This window comes from Cygnus atratus, chromosome 2 (genome assembly GCF_013377495.2).
Source record: "Cygnus atratus isolate AKBS03 ecotype Queensland, Australia chromosome 2, CAtr_DNAZoo_HiC_assembly, whole genome shotgun sequence".
Lineage (NCBI taxonomy): Eukaryota > Metazoa > Chordata > Aves > Anseriformes > Anatidae > Cygnus > Cygnus atratus.
In genome coordinates this window covers 118,278,523-118,294,962 of record NC_066363.1, presented here as the reverse complement: position 1 = coordinate 118,294,962, position 16,440 = coordinate 118,278,523, and the positions used below count along the sequence as shown (strand labels likewise).

The 16,440-nt window shown below is 41.0% G+C and overlaps 1 protein-coding gene across 3 annotated transcripts in view; it reads left to right on the top strand.

Moving 5' to 3' along the window:
• Positions 1 to 228: 228 nt before the first annotated feature.
• The window catches only part of PCMTD1 (protein-L-isoaspartate (D-aspartate) O-methyltransferase domain containing 1), a 41,736-nt gene continuing 25,524 nt past the window's right edge, over positions 229 to 16,440 (top strand). Inside the window, exon 1 of one of the 3 annotated variants that reach the window (XM_035553178.2) lies at positions 229 to 521. The gene's annotated coding sequence lies outside the window, so the exon portion shown is untranslated. Of the gene's footprint in view, positions 522 to 922; positions 1,066 to 1,771; positions 1,791 to 16,440 lie in introns of those variants that run through there. The other 2 variants (XM_035553179.2, XM_035553180.2) reach the window with 2 other exon arrangements.

The following is a 16,440-nucleotide window of genomic DNA, read 5'->3' as shown; positions in this document are numbered from 1 at the left end:
GGCCGGGCCCGGTTCCCCGTTCCCCGTTCCCCGTCCCTCCCCCGGTCGCGGGGCCTGGCCCGCCGCCAACCGGCTCGGGTTGCGGAGGGAAGGAAAGTATCCCCTCGTGCCCCGGCGACTGATGACGACAACCGTGAACGCAGGCCTCCCATTGGCCCTCGGGCTCGATAAGCGCGACCAATCACAGGCCGAATCCAACGCCCTCCCCCCCCCTTCCCCTTTCAAGCCGGCGCGGAGGGGGCCCGGCTCCCTCTGCCGGGCGCGTCACGTGACCTTCTGTTTACATCCTCTCAGCTGTTGGGGCCCCTCCTCCCCCAGCGGCGCCGTCTCACACCAACAAACAGCGGCGGCGGCCCCGCGCCTCGGCCCTAGCGGGGAGCACGCGGCGTCCTCCGCCTGTCCCGGCACCCCCAAACACCCCCCTCCCCCCCCCCCCCAGTGGGCGATAGCCCCCGCGGCTCTTCGCGCAGATCGACCGGAGCGACTCCGACCGTCCCCTCGCGCGGGCAGCTGCGGGCTGGGTAAGTGCTGGGGGTCGGAGGGCGAGTAGGGGTCGGGGGGCTCGAGGCGGTGGGGGGGTCGCCGTGTGAGAGCCAGGGAGGTTGAGGGGGAACAAGGCAACCCCCCCCCCGTTTGGGGGAGCGTTGTTGCCTATTGTCCGTTGGCCCCGCGCGCAGGCGCGTGGTTTTTTTTTTTTTTTTTTTTTTTTGGAGGAGGGGGGTTGGAGGGTTGGATTTCGGGGGGAGGAATCGGGATTTTTGGGGAGGGGGGGTGTTGTTTTTGTAGAGTCGGGACAGCCTGCCCCTGCAGGGGGGGAGGTCCGGGACGGGGACCGCCTGCGTACGCCCTCGGCAGCCTGTGCCGCCTCCTCACTCCCCCCGCGTCCTTCCGTCGGCTGCGTAATAAATAATTTGTGTTTCCCCCCCCCAAAAAAAAAAAGGGGGAAAAAAGGGGTGCTGCCGTGGGGCCGGAGCGGCTGTGCGGAGCTCAAGGGGGGGCTTCAGCCGTGCGAGGGGAGCGCCTGTTCCGTGCAGGAGGTCCGTGCCCTGCCGCCTCCTCCTCCCGGTGCGTTTGTTTTTCTTTCTCTTTTTTAACCAGGGAAGCGCAGCGAGGACGGGAGGTGACTCCGCTTCCCCTCCCCCGAGCCCTAACAGCCCGAGGGCCGTGTGGGATTGCCTCTCGGGGCGTTTCGGAGGAAGCAGGAGGAGGCGAGGCAGCGGCGTTTTGTTTGGCCCCGAGGGGAGGTGATGCAGCCCCGGCTGGCGGAGGAGGTGCTGTGGCGGCGGCGAGGAGGAGGAAACACCTCGTTGGCCAACCCCAAATACCCCGGCTGCGAGCTGAGGACGCCCCTTGTCCCCCTCCCCCCCACCCCCCCCAGCCGAGGTATAGGGGCAGGGTGCTGCGAGCAGGCCGGATTTTGCCATAAAGGCGCTGTTTACACCGCGCTTCTGCGTTGGAGGAGGAGCAGGACCCGGCCGCCTCCTCTCCCTCCTGCTGGCTGTGGTGGGTGCCCTTCGGCATTGTCACCCGGCTGTGCCCTGTCTCGTCGTGCCGTCCCCTTGTCGGCTCGTTGCGGAGCCAGGGGAGGAATCTTGGCGTGTGCGGGATACGCAGGCAGCAGCTGGGGCCTGGTTTGTGCAGCGCTGACTTTCTCAGCAGAAGGGAGAAAATAAAACAGAAAAAAACAAAACAAAACTGCTGTGGTGAAAGTGAGCTCCTGGGGTGGAGGAGGAGATCCCTCCTTCTTGGACAGAAGGAGGAAAACAGTTTTGGGGTCTATGTAAGAGAAGGTATGGAGCTTCTGCAGTGTGCTGAGAATGCTTGTGTCCTTGTGGTACTTACTAGTAGCTGAGTAGGTACTGCCCTCTTACTGGGTATCCTGTCCAGTAAAAGTTAAGCACAGCTCAACTGCACACTTCAGCGAAGAAGTAAGTTTCCTTCTGATAACGAGCAGTAAACTCTCAGGCACACAGACAAGGATAATCAGCACTTCAATGATATAATGAAGATACCAATTCATTTTGTTCCTGTGCCCTCTGTATTAAAAAGAAAGCCTTCAGGATGCAAAAATCTGGTAAATCTGATGCTTCAAGTTAGTAAATAACAAAAGAGTGTTGTGAGGATGCCTTTGTGTTATTCTTGTGAAGGAATAATAATTTGTGATTCTTGCTCCACCCCCCCCCCCCCCCCCCCCCCCCCCCACTTTATTGTGGGTACAGGGTAGACCATTTCTGGAATGGATCAGGTTTGGATAAATTGAGCTGTTTTCTGTGGAAGTCGTGCCCAATTTGTTGGAAGAGTTTGAAAAATGTTTTGGATGTGTAGGTGGACAAATGTGTGAAAGATCTGTCGTCATCTTAACTGCTTTTGGGTGAATAAAGGTAATGATAGGAATGTAAGGTGCATTGTGGAGGTCAGAAAACCACAATGAGGGCTTTGGAGATGGACATGTAGCCAGATGTGCTTGACAACAGTCAGTGTCCCTCAGAAATGCAAGGAAAAACAATTGGATGTTGTCGGGAGGTCTGCAGTGAGGAGAACGTCATAAAACTGCAGAACTGGGGAAGATTATATAATGTTGAACTTGCACTCAGGACAGCCAAATGCTATCTCTGGGAAGGATAAGGTGCCTTCCCTGCATAATCTTCCCATCAAAGGCCTTGTAAAAAATTTTCTGCCTCTCCTAATTGGCTTTCTCTGTGGATTTTCTTCGTCCAACCTCAACCTTTTTGTTTTTGTTGTGACTTGCTCCAGGTAATTGAACAGCCAGCTTCAATACCAAAACACTACATTTATTAATTTATGAACTCTTGCTGTTTTTATAGTCCTTGCCAGATTGGCAAGAATCTGGAATCCTGCCAGATTGGTCATTTTTTACTGTATAGTCTTCTGTTTTTTTTGTTGATGACTGCCCAAGCTGTAACAGCTCCTTCTGAAGAGCCTTCTGCCTTACAAGAGTCTAATAATAGAACCTAGCTGCCAAACATGTATTGTAGTTTTCCATGCCTGTGCTGGACTGCACCAGAGCAGTTACTTGGCTGTGTTTCTGTAAACTTGGAAGAGCTCTTGCTTTGAGATTTTGTGTGTGTTCTGAAGGTAAAGTTAGGGATGATATTGATGCAGGTGGAAGTCTCTAAAAAGCATGTTGCCTGTAACTTTTCTAGGCAAACTTGAAAGAACAGTAAAACAAGGACCAATTTTCAGGTTACTACTGCAAGAGGTAGGTAGTAACACCTTCTTCCGAAGGTATTCCAAAAATTTAATATTGGCAAAATAATTTTTCCCTGTGGCCTTCCAGAAACATTTATGCAAGTAATTTTAAGACTTTTAAGACAAATGCAATAAAAGTAATTCTGAAATAGTATAGGAATATTTATTCAAGTCTTCAGTGGATGGTAGGAAGTAACTGAGGATACAGTCAGTTCTGGAGGAGAAGCATCTTTACGTGTACCTGTTCCTTTCGTTTCCTACTGTGTTCCCAAGTCAGTAGGAGTTTCAGAGTAAAATAGTGCTGTTTGAACTGCAAGTGATTCTCTAGCTGATCATGAGTTACCTCTGTGTCAGAAAAGTGCTTTGAAATTTACAGTGCTTGGCAGTTTCGGATGCAAACATCACTGAATATTATCTAATTCATTTTTCCTATTTAGAATATAGTTTCTTCAAACTGAAGGTGGGAAGAATGTGTGCTATCTTGTTCTGCAAATAAATAATTAGGGACGTGACTTGCCTAAAGGTGCTCTAGGAGCCTTCTGGTAGGGTCAGAGGTAGATCAGGTAGATTGGTATGCTTCATTTTCTTGAACTAGAACGTGGGGTTTTTCTGAAAGAGAACTCTTCTAATGTTTGCTTTGCAGAAGTGCAATTGCACTTTTTCATTTCTTACCTCTTTTATGGAGTTTTAGGGAATTTATATTAAATAATGTGGATATAATTACATTAAAACATCTGGAAATAACTATTGTGCTCCAATTCCTCTGGGGCTCATTTGTGTGTTCTGGATGTTAATTAGAGGCTTCAGGCCTGCTGACTGCAAGCCCTTAAAGCAGTTGCTGCTGTTTTGTTTAAGAAAACTGGGCTGGGTTTCTGCACCTTGAAGAAAAGACAGAATTTGTAGCAGTTTAGGATGTTGAGTATCTTTTCAGGATTGAAGGATTAGCTGGCTGCTGTTCAGAACAGTAGTGTTAGTTTTCTCTCCTTTTTGTCCTCCTGGTACATCATGCCAACTTCTTGCATCAGAGTTAGCGTTGCTACTGCAAAGTTGGCAGTGCTGTTAACTCATCACAAGAAGCTTGAAATCCTGACAACTGCATGTGCATTCTTTTTAAAAATCTACAGAAGTCTGAATTGCAAGATGATTAGAAGCTTGTTAGAAAAATTTAAGGTAACAAGTAAAAGTAAACTGAAAGTGAAGATACCTTTGAAAATGGTGGTTAATCCAAAGAAGCTTAGTTCTGAATGCAAGAGGTATTTGAAGTTATATCTAGAAAGCAACTGAGGTGTCCATCACTTGTAAATTGTGACTACAATAGGTACGTGACTTCTCAAGTAATCTTATCAGTCCTTTAAAATGATACACAAACCCTCTGTCGTTGTTAGGAGGAAAAGTGTTTTAGAAGTAACCATAGAGCAGTTTAAAAAAAACACCCAAACCCTACAGCCCTAAAATAGTTCAGAGGTGACATCAGGAAGTCACCATGGTAACTCTGGGCTACACATTCTGATGCTTTCTCCTGTGGGGGAGTTCTGGGTTGGGGAGGTGACCATGAAACAGGAATAAACTGCTCCTGTAGTTAGAAGGCTGCCATGTGACAGATCAAGGCTTGGAGCCCGGTGCTTAGAAGATTCATTTAATGAAGGCTAGTTTTGGAATTTCTTTATTTTGTATAGTGTTTAGTGAAGAAAAGATGTAAAGATCTATTGTGTTCCAAATGCAGAATACTGAGTTGTATGAATTACAGGGAGTTTGAGATTTAAGATACCTGGAATGTCATTAACGTGACTTTAAGAAATCATAACCCTCAATATTTAAAATGCTGTATTTCACTGTAGATTTTCTCAAGATAGTATTTGATCACTGTGGATTCACAAAACAAATGCTTAATTTGATTTGCAGTGTTTCTAGGTTGTAAAGGAAGAAAAATAGAATTACTGTTTAAAAATGCTGTTTAGAAACTTGGGTTTAGGGAGCAAATAGTTTGATAGTGAAATGCAGTGCCTGAAAGCTTGTAAAGAAAATAGTTTCACATTGCAGATATGGAAAGGTGTTTACTCTATAGCAACTTCAAATAGGTGTCTAGTGCTGTTATATGGGAAGGCCTAAATTTTTATGAAATTTGGGAATAAGAAGTGACAGGCAGGATAAATCCACGTAGAAGTAGCCTAGCAGTTAGAGAAAGGATAACTTTTGTCTGGGCTGCTAACAGGCATGCTTTATTGGAGCTTGTGTTTTTACATATATATAAATACGCATATGCACAACCAGCCTGCATAGTGACTGTATTTAGTTTGTTCACAGGACCTGCAATGCCTCCAGGTTCTTTTCTTTTGGTTTCTTGTCTTACAGATCTTTTGGCTAATGTTACTTTAACTTATCTGGTTCCTTTTCCAGACCCAACTGCCATTTCCTTTCAAAGGACCCATTCCCTCAGCCACAAGCAGTTTGTGTTTTTTCTACAGGTCTTAAATCACCCGGCAGCAGCAACTCTTCTCACATATTCAGAGGGAAGCAAGGACAGGATGTGTGCAGAAGCGATTTCCGTTGCATTACTTAACACTGATTGTTGCTATCATAGCCTGGGTAGCCTATAGTTAGTGTGAGCATCTGCAATAATACTGGAGGTCTGTGTTTAAGCACCTGAATCACATGTCAAGTATCAACAGTTTGTTATTACAAAAGCTTTTATTTGCATAATTGCTAAATAGAAATGCTTATTTAACCTGTCAATCATGATTGTTTCTTCCTTACATTTTTTGACGATTGGCTTATAATTGTCCTTAATGATGGGTACATATTTCTAATGGCAAATCAAGCAAATGCAAAAATTGTTTTCAGAATGAGTAGCAACAATTTGGTAATACTAGATAATGTTCAATCAGGAGGCATTTGACTGTCATTGGCAATTTTTTTCAGTTGATATCTACCTACCTCTGTCAATAGATTTAGAGATAAGAGGTATAATCAAGTTAGGATTCTTACATAATAACAGCTTAAGATATAGTCAGGTAATATGCAGTAATACAGCAGATACAAAATATATGTGTGTCTGAATGACACTGCAAAGTATTGGTACTAGTCTTCAAGTAAAAGAAATAGCATTTGACATCAGTTTCTGTCTTCAGGAGTGAAAGGGAACTAAATCTTAGAGAACATCTCAGAGGTGATGTCATAATTCTTTATTCATGCTTTTTTGTTTTAAAAGTACCTCCAAAGCTGGTTTTTCGGGAGGAGAAAACTTCATCGATACATGGCTTCCATCAGTAAGGTCTGACAGTCATTGGAATTGTTAATGGTAGTAATCAGCTAGTGAATTACATACAGAAATCTGTATGCCTGTGGTGTCCCTGTCCCAAATGAAAGGCTACGTTCCTATAAGTGGTTGCTTTCTAACTGAAAGAGGAATTAGGACTGTGGTGGGGAGAAAATGAGAAGCTGTTACTATTCTGAGAATTTATTTGTGTTATTTCTGTAGCAAATTTTTCAGCAGATTTTCAGGAATTACTATGTATTTTTATTGACAAATCTTTCGAAGAAAAAGTCACCACCACTGTACTGTATAATGGTAGAAGTTAAAAATTGTTGGAGCCACTGTCTTGGTAATGATTTTCAACCCAGTTATTTTTTTGCTTGTAGGTATGGCTAAATTGTATGGAAATTAAGTGCTGAAAGAATGAACTCTTAAAATCACCACATGAGTACTTAATTTCAGGAAAACAAGAGGTTAATATTCTTGCATTACTAATATGTTCAGTTAGTAAGGAATTCTGTCAGTATTTCTATCGGGACATCAGTTTGCCACTAAAATTTATTTCTTTCTGAAAAAACTGGAGACCCAGAGTTTTCTTGTTTGCTCTTGTTGTTGTTGATGTTGGATTCTAGCAGGTGGGGTTTGCTGGCTCTTCTGCTGGGGCATGTGAACCTGCTGTTTATTTGTAAAACTCTCCCCTTTACCCTTTTGAGAATGAAATGTGGTTCTGCTTTCATTCAATGTAGTCACCTGCTGTCAATTCTCCTAAGTGTTGTTGTGTTCTTTTTACAAATTCTAAATTTGGTATTATTGCCGTCAGTAGGTCAGTAAAAACTGGAAGGAAACAGAAGAATTGTTGCTGAGTTCCTTTATGACTTCTGCAGAGCTGACAATTTGCAGCATTATAAATCCCATAGGCTTTAATCTCTGCTTATTTAGTTTAGTTAATTATAACTAAGACTCATTACTGCTGAGTTTCCTGAGATTCTGTGATGTCTTCTGGAGTAACTGAGTTCTCAAGAGAAAAGTCAAGTGTAGGATTTGACTTACAAGTTCTGGAATATGTTGGATAAATTGGAGTTGTTCATGATATAACCAAGGCAGGTTATGTGACTGTAGCAGCCTCTTGTGTTACATCTGTAAACTACACTTCTGTCAGGTGAAGGCCATGTGCTTTTTGACTGAAAAAAATTGATAGGGTAGGATTATGGGGATGACTACCTAACAGTGTGCACTGCACAGCTGTTACATCAAAGAATGATAAAAGGTTCTGAACTTCCAGTTCTTGGTGAAATATTTTTGAGTATCTTGGAATGGTGACACATTCCCAAAATCTCCAAACACCCTTCCAGACTGTACCTGCTGTTGGTACTGTAAGTAAATGATAACTTTTCAGTAATACTTCATTCTTCCATGAGGAAAAAATAACAATGCAGAAATATTTTCAAGTTAAAAATGTGCTTAGGTAGTTTGAGTTTGGCTCCTAAAGAAGTCCTATGAGAAGTATTTCTAATTTGGAGAAGTTCTGGAAAACTGTGTGACTTCAGGCCTGCCTGAGGTTGTTGAGAGGTCAGAGGTAGGTTGGAGTGTTTGTGAAGAACATAAAAAAAAAAAAAATTCAAAGCAGTGAAGTAGCTACTTAAATTTTATTCATGGTTTTAGTCATTATCAACTCAGTGAAGTTCAGTATGTCACATTTTTTTGAAAAATCTGTTCTCATTTTGTAACCTTAGATGTAGAGCTTCTCAGTATCTTAGGCTATATAGATAAAAGCAAATTATAAGAGGATATACAAAAGTGTTTTCTGTAAATTATAAAATGATTCCCCTTACCTGCTTCCCCTCTTATTCCTCTGTCAATCATGGTCAAAATGTAAGCCATGATTAGAGTAAAGGAATGTCAACAACAATGTATAAGCATTTCTGTGCTCTTGGAAAGAGGGATGAGTATGGCAAATACTCAGGTGAAAAACATTCTTATAGCTCTCAAAAAAAAAAACCCACAAAGCATTAAAAATAACCATGGGGTTTTGCTAATCAGAGATGTATTCTTTTTAGGGTATGATTGAGAAGGCAAACAGAAGTCAGTTTCTTCTAAATTTATGTAGCTTTAAAATCTGTTGGAACTTGGATGAATAAGCATAATGTCACCCTTCTCTATAAAGTTGTTGCAGTTCTTTATTGGGCATAGGTTTTTGCTCTCAAAGTAAATTTAGAGTCTGTTCTTGCATCACACTGTGTCCTTCTGAAACTGTCTCCTTAGTCACAAAGGAAAGGTTGTTTTATGTGGTTAGGCTTTGATCCCGATTTAGTTTTTCATATCTGAAAGTACCACTAATTTCTTACTGCTATAAAATACAATTAGGCCTGCTTATGTGTATGTTTTGCTGTGTTCAGTAGCTTTAAGGATTGGGGCTTTAAGGAGGGCAAGGCACCTGTCATCAAGACATGGAACTGGGCTTGGTTTGAGTGCTAGTGACACCTGGGTGACTTCCAGGAGAAGGAGTAGACTTGAGTAGAACACATTTGAATGTAAGACTAACATTTGAATTGCCAGTTGAAAATGAGAGGCTTTCAAGTACTTGCAGTAAAAGTTTCACTCTTCTACCCCTGACTTCCTTGGGTCCACTCATCCCTGTTGCCTTGTGCGTGCACACTCAGTGTGTCAGCAGCCCCCTGATGCCTCAGCCTCTCCAGTAGTGGACTTGGGCCTCCCCCTTACCCTCCAAAAGCTGTCTCCTCCAGTTGTTTCCCCCAGCTACTGGTTCCTAGGCCACTCCATGTGTCCATGGGTACCCCTGCTAAAGCTCACATCCTCCTTTGCTGGCACCATGGACATGTGGGCCCCAGTGACCTGCTGCCATGAGGGCCCTCACTTGCTGCTGTGCAGACCTCTGTGTGCACTGAGTAGAGCCCCTCGTGCAGGAGGGTTGCAAAAGTCTAGTGAGATGACTGTCGTCATGGGTGGCTTTTGCATTTCCATAGAGACCTTTGGTAGATTTTAAGTATACATTTAGTTCATACTTGATTTGTTGGTCTTCAGAGTTACAGTAAACCATTGCTTTGGTAAGGACCATGAAGGGGTAGTTGATCTCTGCTTTATATTAAACTAGGCATTGGATATCGTAAGAAATACGGGTCTGTGGATGAGGTTGTGCCTTTGAGTAATTGTTAGTATACGTGTGAACCAGTATGCATGTAATCAGTTGCATTTGAAACAATGGGTGGATCCATTGTGATGCTTCTGGAAGTCTGTGTCAGTGAAAACTTGTATTGGGGTTCTGAGAAAGGCAGGAAGCGAGTAGGCAGGCCTTGCTCATCCGCCTGTCTGGAAGATTACAGGCCTAAGTAATGACTTGTTAAAACATACTGTTGTATGCAACGTGTATGTTGTATGTATACTGGAGGTGTGTTGTATTGCACTAGACCATTTTAAGAATCAAGTAAACAAGATCAGGACGAAATTTTTTATATAGTGTTTTGTAAGAAGGGAATGCATAATAGAAGTTGACACTCCAGGCTGTGAAAATAAACATTTTGATAGTATAGTAATGAGTTCTTCATAGCATTGTTACTGCATGTAATTGTGATCCTTTTAGAATTATATCTAAAGAGCAGAAAATACAAATGTTTTAGTACACTTTTGAGTTTGATAGTTGATCAGCTGTGGTGATTTTTTATGAGAGTGCTGTAAATACATAGCTCTGAGATGAGGTTTCAAGTGTCAGGAATGTAACCATTTTCTATTTTTACACTTGACCTCATTTCTATTTTCTTTTGCTAAAGGCAACAGGCCTATGTTGTTCTGTTGCTGCTGAAAGCTAGTTTATTTAAATAAATGGAAATGTTTATGTGCAATAAGCTTTTGAACTTTAGCAGTAGCTGAACTAGTGAATATTTTGTCGTGAGCCACATTAATCCTGCTGAAAATTATATGGACTGTGACTTGATCTGCTTAAGACTAGCTGCAGAAACTGCATTTATGGTAAGAGTTTAGGAGAATGTTTTAATTTGTGTACTAAACCTGCTTTGCATTTCATTCTAAAAGTGACTTTATTTTGTGATTTATTCTATAAGTGACTGTTTTGTGAAGGTGACACTGAAGGTAAAGGAGTATCATATTTTACTGTGTGATTTGCTATCTTCTGGCCACTACATACTAAATTATTAAGCATTTTCCTTCATGGAAAGAAATAGATTGTTTTTAAAGATGTTGAAGATTTGGCTTGTCCTTTACATCAAGGTGTTTGCCTAGTTGTGGTATGGTCAGAATAACATTAAATTTTGCAGAAATGTTTGTATCACTTGTATGCCTTACTTCTTTTCGTACTGATTAAATAGGACTAGATATTCCAATTTTTTTTCCCCAACATCTTTACAGGCCTTCTCATTCTTAATGTTTGACTATTACAGCTTGTATAAAACTACTTGCAAGGAGTATTCTCTGTTAAATACTGTTGTATAAAGCTCTTTATCGTGGCAATGAGTTTTGCTGCCTGGCTGTTCTGTAACTCATTAATTCCTGTGAAATATGCGCACAGACAGCAGTTTTTCTTCTGAAAAAACAGGTGCTTGATACAAACTCAGAGACTAACAGACATCTGTATATATTGAGCATCATTGATTTATATCAGTCTTATGAAGTCCTGATAGTTTAGTCTTGCTGTTGAACAAGCTGATATTATCTGGTACCTGCTGTTCCTGTGGGTCTGTTAGGTCCTTCAGAGTAGCTTCTCTTTTTTTTTTCCCTCTTTCTCCCAGGCAGCGTATGACAAAGCAGTACTCTTCCAGTTTATGCTTGACAGAATTAAATTAGTTGTAATCTGGGAATACACAGAGCTGTCAGAATACTGAGTCCTTCAAGAAGAAGTGTACTATAAGGGGACTGTTCCTGGATTGTTTCGTGGACTGCTATCAGAGGAAGGGTAGGGGATTTTCTGTATTATGTTGGGATGATGGGTTAAGCTGACATCCTTTTGCTTATGATATGCTCTCGTGGAAATTTGACAGGTCACTGCAGCATCTTAGGCTTCTCGGAGATGAGGCCAATTTATGCAGTGTAATGCAAAAGAGCACCACTGAACTTCCTGGGCTGATGGGGGAAGAGAAGTGATACTAATTGCTTTGATTTCTACAGTTGGTAGGATACTGTAGAGAACACAGAATTAGGCCAGAGTTAGCATTCGCTCACAGAGGTAAACATACAACCTCTTGAGGTGTAATCACCAATTTCCATGTCTGACTGCTGATGACAAGCAGCAGACTGACAACTGTGTTTTATTGACATACTACTTATCACCACAGGTTGTGAAAAAACCACATCATGCTGCTCTGGTCCATCACTGGTACTGAAGTAATGTTTCCAGCAACTGTATGGTACTATTATTCCAGTTGCATCATATGATGCCATAGGCATCAGTCCTTGTAATTTTCATCAGGTATTCAGACAGTACTTCTTAGCAGATAAGTTCTCTCTGAAATTGGGAAAATAATTTTGAATAACTCTTTAGTTTTATAGACTTACAGGACTGACGTACAGCATTTTAGTTCTTTTGGTTTTCTGTAACTGTAGTACTAGCTTACAGCATCTTGCTGCTTTGAAAAATGATTTCTCAGAGCACTTAGAGTACTTTCTTATTCATCGGATGCTTCACCATGTGAGGAAGACCTGATTGAGGGGCTGAAGCAACAACTGATTGAAATTTTAAAGCAAATACTGGCTAAACTGAAACTTTCAGTGAAATTGGATACTATCAAATCCTGTTGGGAAAATGTGTTCCTGTGCTTGCTTCCAGTTTAAAACTTTCTGTGACATGAATGACTAGATTCAAAATGTGGTTAGGTAAATCCCAAAGATCTCACACATCTGAGGTGAGGGGTGGAGAGGAAAAAGTTTTGTGCAGATGATGGATAGTTTTTCCTAGCAATTTATCACTCACTACAACAGGGTAGTGGGACAGCTTTCCTGTTTCTCAGCAGGGTGTTTCTGCAGGAGATAATTAAGAAAGGTCAGCTGGTGGCCCAGGGGGTATTCTAGGATGTGAACACTGAAGCTGGGTCTGTGGTGACCATAGTGACAATTATTGGAGGATCATAAGCATAGCCCCAGATAAGACAGCATGGATGAGGGCTTCCTATCTGAGGACGTAGAGCTACTTTAGTACTACTCTTTTATTACAGATCTACAACTTCAGATTTCAGAAACTGACTTGCACTGTTTCAGCCCAGTACTGCAACCTGCACTGTTGGTTGACTGGTGAAAACACTGACCTCGTGTCTGTGTCTCTAAGTGGGCAGTGGGAATGCACGTGTGTGGTGCCACAGGTGGGGAAAGGTGTTTGAAGAAACTTCTGAATTTTGCAGTGGTTCAGCTTTGCAAACAGTGCTTTTTGTTTATTTTAAGTAGTAGTGAGAATTGAGTCAGGATGTGGTAGTAAAATGCACATTAAAAGCCATCTTCAGGAAATAATGTGGGTTTTTTGATTTGTTATGTGAAGTAATGAATTTTAAATTCTTTATCAGCATACTTGAAAACAGGCATGGCATACAGAACTGGTATATAGAAAATGCTTATTTCGGCATTCAAGCTTTGTCATCATGTGAAGAGGGTAGATAAAATTTCAGATGGGGGGGAAAAAATCCAGTATGGAAGAAAACATGGAAAAAGAAATGTATCCCAGTTCTAAGAAGGGAAAAAAAATTGTAGGTGGACAACCAACAAAACTAGGCTTGTTATTTAAAAAGTTTACAGGAACTGAAAATAAAACAAAAAGCAGAAAAAAGCCAAGAGGACAACTAGACATTCAGAAGGGTTGATCTGAAAATTATACAACCTTGTGTAATTGTAGAGGTAACTTTATAATGAGATCTGTACTGATGTCTGTCACTGCTTATAAATTTGTGGAGCCATAATCCTTACTGCATCTTACAGGAGAAGTGTGGTACTGTCTGTGGCATATGGTGTGTTCAGGTGACTGGGGATGCAGGAAGACAATGAGACAATAAGGGCACACCTGGAGCCTTGTGTAAACATCTGTTGAAGGCCTGAGCAGGAGGATCAGGGTTTAAGCTTACAGCAGACTTGACAAACATTTTCTGCCCAAGTAGGTCAATGCAATTCAGGTTAAGTCAGTAGTTGTATCTGTTTACATTCATTTGGCTTAACTTTAATCCTGTGGTCTGTTCCTTGTTCCATTGCTATATTGCAAAGAACCTTGAAGTGTGCTTTATGTGGAGTGTATTAAATTGGAGGACTGACTGTACTTGTTTCTGTTTAGCTTGAAAAGCTTGTTGAAACGATTGACTAAACAGTAGGTTAGGAGCGAATGTTTTTTTGAGTGAGACAAATTTAATGGGCTTAAATGATGGTATTTCCAATAGAATTTCCCTTAATTCACTAGGAAGTATGTTAGTATACCCTGAAAACAACTGTTTCCTTCCTTTCTAAATTATTTGGAATGAGAAAACAAATAGCTGTGGAAGAGAAGGCAGTTCAAGTAGCAGTTATTCTTCCTTGAACATCTAGATTTTTTTCGTTTTATTGTAGTTTAGCAACAAGGCACATGTATAAAAGTTCCAAAAATGTGTGTGAAGAATTCAGTGTGAAATACCCATGTCCCACAGTTTGTTCTTGTTCTTGATGTCACCTATTACAGTCACCTCCAGCTCACAGTTCATATTTTGGCTTTCTTCAGTCTTTGCATGGCAAAATTTACAATTTCTTTTTCCCTTTCAGATAGTAATCAACCATTCTGTATATTTGTGAGGTTCTGCTGAAATCTTAGATTCAGTTCTGCGGTTGGGAGTTGAATTTCCTCCTACTGTGGCACTTGCACAATCTTTGGTAAGAAAGGGAAAGCTGAACAAAAAAATGGGGTCCTTTTGTTTTAGGAGTTACTGGGCGGGGCAAGAACAGGCAAAATAAGATCTCAAGTTCATTACAGCTGTAGGAGTGGCAGTGACTTAGAAGTAGGTCTAACAGTGTGAACTGAAACTGTAAAACAGACTGTTTTTTCAGGCTCTTATGTCATGTGTGGTTAATTCCTTCCTATTGACAATCATAGAACATTCCTCGTTAGGTAAACTCAACAGCTGGCTCCTGTGTCTACTTTTACGAATACTTCTGTGGTTTACTGTCACCTTTTCTTTTCTCTGCGTGCTGCTCTTCCCAAGAAAAGGGGGGAAGGTTCACCAAGCAACTTTGCATGCCCACTGTGACTTGCAAGGAATGCACCAGTCTGAATTTGATACGGTGTGGGATTGTCAGGGATGATATGCTAATGAAAATAGGACTTTCTCAGAATGCGTTGGTTCTGAGGAGCAGACTTGAAAATATGGGTGATCACATCTGTTACGCTGTTCATGTTGTTTTTCTAGGCTAAAATAACATTTTAAGGAAGTCACCTCTGTGGGGTCAGGATATGCCAATATTACAAGGTACTAATATGTAACATTTGATATTGTATGGACTTAGAAAAGGCAAGAATTTATCTACTGAATTAACTGGATACCTTGCTAGTGTGGTATCCAGTCTGTTTTAAGTAAAGCATGCAGTCCTTACTGATGTGAGGAATGAACTTAAAAAGCAAAAAATAAAAACAAAAAAAATCAGAAAGCTTCTGAAATGTGCAAAATTTGTGCCCGTTTGAGAACTGGCAAGCAGATCTTGACAAAGCTTGCATTCATTTACTAACTTCTCAGATAAGAGTTTGTGGATAAGAAGTTTAAGAATTAAAATACACTGAACCAGTTAACACTTCTTAGATTCTCGTAGCCCAAGAACCTGTTTGTTTAATGTGACAATATTTAAAAAAAAAAAAAAAAGCCTCAACCCAAGGTCTTTATGATAAGGAATTACAGTAAAAATTGGTTATAAGTTAGGTCAGAGGTGGTATGATACAGTTGTTGGATGGAGTTTTACAGCAATTAAAAATATCACAATTTTCATTTGTGGATAAGAGAAGGAAATGCAAAATTGTTCCAATTTGTAAAAATACATTCATAAATAGTGTATAATGAGAAACATTTTAATTGGTTTTAATCAGTGCATGAACTTTTATTAAGACTTCATTGTAATTCTAATTCCTAAACTACAATTTCTGTTGGCTATTGTATTCCAGGGGCTTAGACAATGGCTGCGTTTTGTTAATTTTATGCACCTTTCTTCTGTAACTTCTGTAACTCTTTGTAAAACAGGCATTACAATAATACTTATGCTTTGTCTCTGCAGGTGTTGCAATTTAGGATTGCTGAGCTTCACAGGATGCTTTCTGTAAGCTTTGTGGAGTGCAGCTACATAGAATGTTTTTATCGTTGCATGTTCTGCTGTGCTTATTTTGGTCCTGGGTCAGCAGTCACAAGGAACCTTGGACTGACTTGCCTTTTTCCTCTAGCCTCTACTAAAATAGCTTGTGGGGTGGCTACTTTTGTATATTTAAAATTATAGAAAGTTTATCTGACTTCACACATCTCTTGCCTCTGTTAGAAGCAAGTAATTTTACCTTCACAAGGCAAAAGCTTACATAAAAGCATTGGAAGGAAGTATGTTATGCCTTGACAGAATATTTCTCCACAGCACAGGAAGTCACTTTTCATGAAAAGATCTACTTCATTTTCTTTAACTTAAGGTGTTTGTTCATGGGTATCATCAGCAGAAATTCTGGTGATACTGCATTAACTAACTTTAGGTATCAAATAATTCCAAGAACATAAAATCAGAAAATACCTAAATAAATTTTGTTGTAGTTTATTGACTGTCTTGAAATTGTAAAATATTACTTACAGGGAAACAATGTTATGTGAAACTGAAGACACTGATAGAAACTCTACAAAGCTTTATTTTAAGTTGAAAGAACAAGCTTTTTCCTTCTGAGCAGTTTGATAGTGCCTGCTCACCCGCGGAGTATAAATAGTTAGTGAAGTTCTCCACCTGCTGGCTTGAGGTAGTGAATGCATTCTGCAGGTAGGGCTGGGAGTGGT